This window comes from Chlorocebus sabaeus, chromosome 2 (assembly GCF_047675955.1).
Source record: "Chlorocebus sabaeus isolate Y175 chromosome 2, mChlSab1.0.hap1, whole genome shotgun sequence".
Taxonomy (NCBI): domain Eukaryota; kingdom Metazoa; phylum Chordata; class Mammalia; order Primates; family Cercopithecidae; genus Chlorocebus; species Chlorocebus sabaeus.
In genome coordinates this window covers 3623683-3628534 of record NC_132905.1, presented here as the reverse complement: position 1 = coordinate 3628534, position 4852 = coordinate 3623683, and positions in this window count along the sequence as shown.

The following is a 4852-nucleotide window of genomic DNA, read 5'->3' as shown; positions in this document are numbered from 1 at the left end:
AAATATGACATTGTGTTTTCTGAAAAATATTAATCCCCCTCTCTTTGTGTTTTTGTTATTTGAGAATGTTGATCTCTCCAGTGCCCCTTTGTCTGGCGAGGAGTGAGGTGTGTGGGCAGAGAGGCAGAGATGGAGGAGCACATCTTCACCACTGAAGACATTTCCTTTCTACTCTATTCCCTTTTTTTTTTTTTTTTTTTTAAGACGGAATCTCACTCTGTCTCCCAGGCTGGAGTGCAGTGGCGCGATCTCGGCTCACTGTGAGCTCCGCCTCCCGGATTCACGCCATTCTCCTGCCTCAGCCTCCCGAGTAGCTGGGACTACAGGCGCCGCCACCACGCCTGGCTAATTTTTTTGCGTTTTTAGTAGAGATGGGGTTTCACCATGTTAACCAGGATGGTCTTGATCTCCTGACCTTGTGATCCTCCCGCCTCGGCCTCCCAAAGTGCTGGGATTACAGGCGTGAGCCACCGTGTCCGGCCTTATTCCCTCTTTTAATGAAGGATTGCTTACCATTCTCACACAATTCAGCATCTCCCCAGAGATTATCAGGCTAATGGTGAAATCCCTCGCATCTCTATATTGGGTTAAAAAATGCATTATTTAGATTAATTTTGCCTGCTTCTTAGGTGCTTATAAAAGCTAAAGCTCCGCAGTCATCTCGCCCCCTTCTCCACAGAACATCAATCCTCAGGCATGGCTTTCCCATCCTCCCCACCTCACTGGCATCTATTCTCAAACCCTTTTACTGACTTCTTCTCTATTCGACTTGTAAATCACTGAATCAGGGGCAAAATTTCCCCCAGGAGAAGTTTTATGGCAAGGCCTGGGACACTTTTGTGTTTGCTGTCACATTTCAGAATGGGGTGGAGAGGCACTCCTGGCATCTAATCGTGGAGGTCAGGGATGGTGTAGAGCATCTTGCAATGTACAGGACAGCACTCATCACAAAGAAATATCCACCCAAATATCAATCGCGCCATGGCTGAGAAATCACGCTGTAAATGTTGAACTCTCCCAGAGCTCTGTTCCAAGTCTTTCCCTACCTATACATTCTTCTATACTCTTTCCAGTCTCCTGCTTTACGTATCACTGATTCGTGGGTGACTCCCAAATATGTCTCCAGCCTTGGTCTCTCACAGATTGCTGGATTCTATATCCAACTCTATTCTTGTTCTCTCCCTTTGTAGGTCCATTAGGGACTTCAAACTTACAGTGACCAAAATAGACTCCTTAACTTTGACCTCACAATCCACATCTCCCTGGTATTCATCATTTTCATAAATGGCACCAACATTTACTCAGTTGCTCAAGCCTGAGCTATCCAATATGGCAGCCACCAGCCCTATGTAGACAACTGAACTCTTGAAATGTAGCTGGTCTGAATTTGGAGGAAATGTAAAATGATCATGGAATTTCAAAGACTTAGTATAAAAAAGAAGGTGATATATCTCATCAATAATTTTTATATATCAATTGTATATTGGGATGATAATATGTTGTATATGATGGATTAATGAAATATGTTATTACACAGGTAGATTCAGAGGAGATAGCAGAGTAGGAAGCACCAGGAATCTGTCTCCCCATCTAGACAGCCTTGCATTGTCAGAATCTGTCTGATGTGACTATCTGGGGACTCTGGAGTTGATTGAAGGCTTGCAGCTTCCGGGGGAAGGCATAGATGGGAAAGTGCGGTTATTTTCAGTCAGTTTGAGCTCTTAACACAGTACAGTATGAGGTACCCATTTCCCACTCTGAACTCCATGACAGGCAGATAGATATCATAAGATATCTTCTCTTACCAAAGTGGGATAAAGTTAGAAATCAATACAGAATTAAAATTGGAAAATTTGTAATTTTGTGGATTAAACACACAACCAATGGATTACAAAGGAAATCACAAGGTTCACTTACAAAAACACTTATAGATGAATGAAAATAAAAACACAACATACGACACTGTGGGATGCAGGGAAGGTGGTGCTGTGGGGAAATTTATAGCTGTAGATGTTTACATTAAAAAAAAAAAGCAAGATTTCAAATCAACACCCTAGCTTTAAAATGTAAGGAACTGGAAAAGAGAACAAACTAAACCCAAAGCTAGCATAGGGAAGAAAATTATAAAAGGGCAGAGATAAACAAAATAGAGACTAGAAAAATAATAAAGAAAATGAATAAAGCCAAAAGTTGGTTATTTGAGAAGGGCAACAAAGTTAACAAATTTTAGCAAGTTCAACTAAGAAAAAAAGAGGGTAGACTCAAATTACTAAAATCAGAAAGGAGAGTAAGGATATCACAACCAATTTTATAGAAATGAAAAAGATTATAACAAAGTATTTCATGGAAAATTGTGTGCCAATAGCTTGGTAACTTAGATGAAACGGACAAATTCCTAGAAACACAAAACTTGCCAAGACTAAATTATGAAGAAATAGAAAATCTGGATAGACCTATCAGTAGTAAAGAGATTGAATCAGTAATCCCAAATTTTCTGACAAATAAAAGCCCTGGATCTGATGACGTCGCTGGTACATTTTATCCAACATTTAAAGAAGAACTAACATCAGTCTTTATCAAACCTTTCTAAAATATTGAAGAGGAGAAAACACTTCCTTATTCGTTATATGAAGCTAGTATTAACCTGATACTAAAGCCAGACAAAGAAATTACAAGAAAAAAAAACAACAACAGACAACTATAGACCAATATGTCTTATAAACATTAGGGCAAACATCCTCAACAAAATACAGTCATGCACCACTAAATAGTGAGGATACGTGCTGAGAAATGTGTCATTAGGTAATCTTGCCATTGTGCGAACATCATAGAATATACTTGTACAAACCTAGATTGCATGGCCTACTACACACCTTTACTGTATGGGATAGCCTATTACTCCTGTGCTACAACCCTGTGCACAATGTTACTGGACTGAATGCTGTAGGCAATTGTAATACAATGGTAAGTGTTTGTGTATGTAAACGTAAAAAAGGTACAGTAAAAATATGATATTATAATCTTATGGGGCCACTGTTGTATATGTGATCCGTTGTTGACCAAACTGTTATGATACACATGACTATACTAGAAAAGTGACTTCATCAACAAATAAAAAGGTATGTAGACCATTACCAAATGGTATTTATTCCTGGAATGTAAGAATGTTTCAACATATGAAAATCAATCAATGTAGCAGTATACCACATTAACAGAATGAAGAGGAAAATACTCATCATCTTCTCAACTAATGAAGAGAAAACGTTTGACAAAATTCAACATCCATTCATGATAAAAATGTTCAATAAACTAGGAACAGAGGAATCTACCTCAACATAATAAAATCCAAATGTGAAAAACCCACAGCAAACATCATACTCAATGGTAAAAGACTGAAAACTTTTCCTATAAGATCAGAAACAAGGCAAAAATTCCCATTCTCACCACTTCTATTCAACATAGTACTAGGATTTCTAGCCAGAACAATTAGGCAAGAAAAAGAAATAAAAGGCATTCAAAATGGAAAGGAAGAAGTAAAATTATCACTGTTCACAGATGGTATGATATTATTCATAGAAAACCCTGAAGACTCCACAAACAAAAATGGTCAGAGCTAATAAATAAATTCAGCAAAGCAGCAGGATACAAAGACAACACACAAAAATCGTTTGCATTTTTATACACTAACAATGAGCAATCTAAAAAGCAAACTACAGAAACAATTCAATTTATAATCATATCAGAAAGAATAAAATGCTTAGAAATAAACCTAGGAGATAAAAGACTTGTACAATAAAAACTACAAAACATTACTGAAAGAAACTAAAGAAGACATAAAGGGAAATGCATCCTATTTTCATGAATTAGATCCTCATGCAGAGAGCCTTTAAGGAAGCGAATGAGATCCCATCTACCCACTCAAGTGTTCTTTTTGGCTCTGCTATTCTTTTTTGACACCCAAGGTAGCAGCTTGCTTCAATAATTTGTGGCTTGGTGTGAGCTGGCTTCCTTGTCCCACAGCTGGGCATTTGGTTCATGGCTCTGTACAGCTGTCTGGTGCAAGTGTATGATACGGATGGACTCAAGAAGATAACTGATGTGACTTAATATTGTTAAGGTGTCAATATTACCCAAAGCAATCTACAAATTCAATAAAACCCCTATCAGAATTCCATTTTTTTTTCAGAAATAGAAAAACCCATCCTAAGATGTATATAGAATCTCAAGGATCTCCAAATAGACAAAACAATCTTGGCAAAGAGGAACAAAGCTGAAGGACCCAAACTTACATGAGTCAGGTGACAAGGGTCATTTTTGACAAGGGGAGCCAAGACCATTCAATGGGGGGAAAGGACTACCTTTTCAACAAATGGTGCTGAGAAAGCTGGATATCCACATGCAAAAGAATGAAACCTATCTAACGGTATACATAAAAATTAACTGAAAACGGATGAAGTATTTAACTTAAAGACCTAAAACTCTAAAACTCTTAGAAGAAAACATGGGCCAAAAGCTTTGTGACAAAGGATTTAGCAATTATTTCAGGGATATGATATCAAAGGCATAGACAAAGAAAAAATCAACAAATAGGATTTCATGAGACAGAAATTATAATGATGGTTGATTGAGGCTGGGGGAAAGGAAAAATATTTTTTAAGGGGCATAGCTTTCAGTTTTATAAGATAAAGAGTTATGAAGGTGGATGCTGGTCATGGCTGCACAACACTGTAAATGTGTTTGATACCAATGAACTACACACTCAACAATGGCTAAGACGACAAAAATGGTATGTATTTTAACACAGTTAAAAATTGGAAAAAATTAAATTCATAAGACAATGTTATAAAAATAC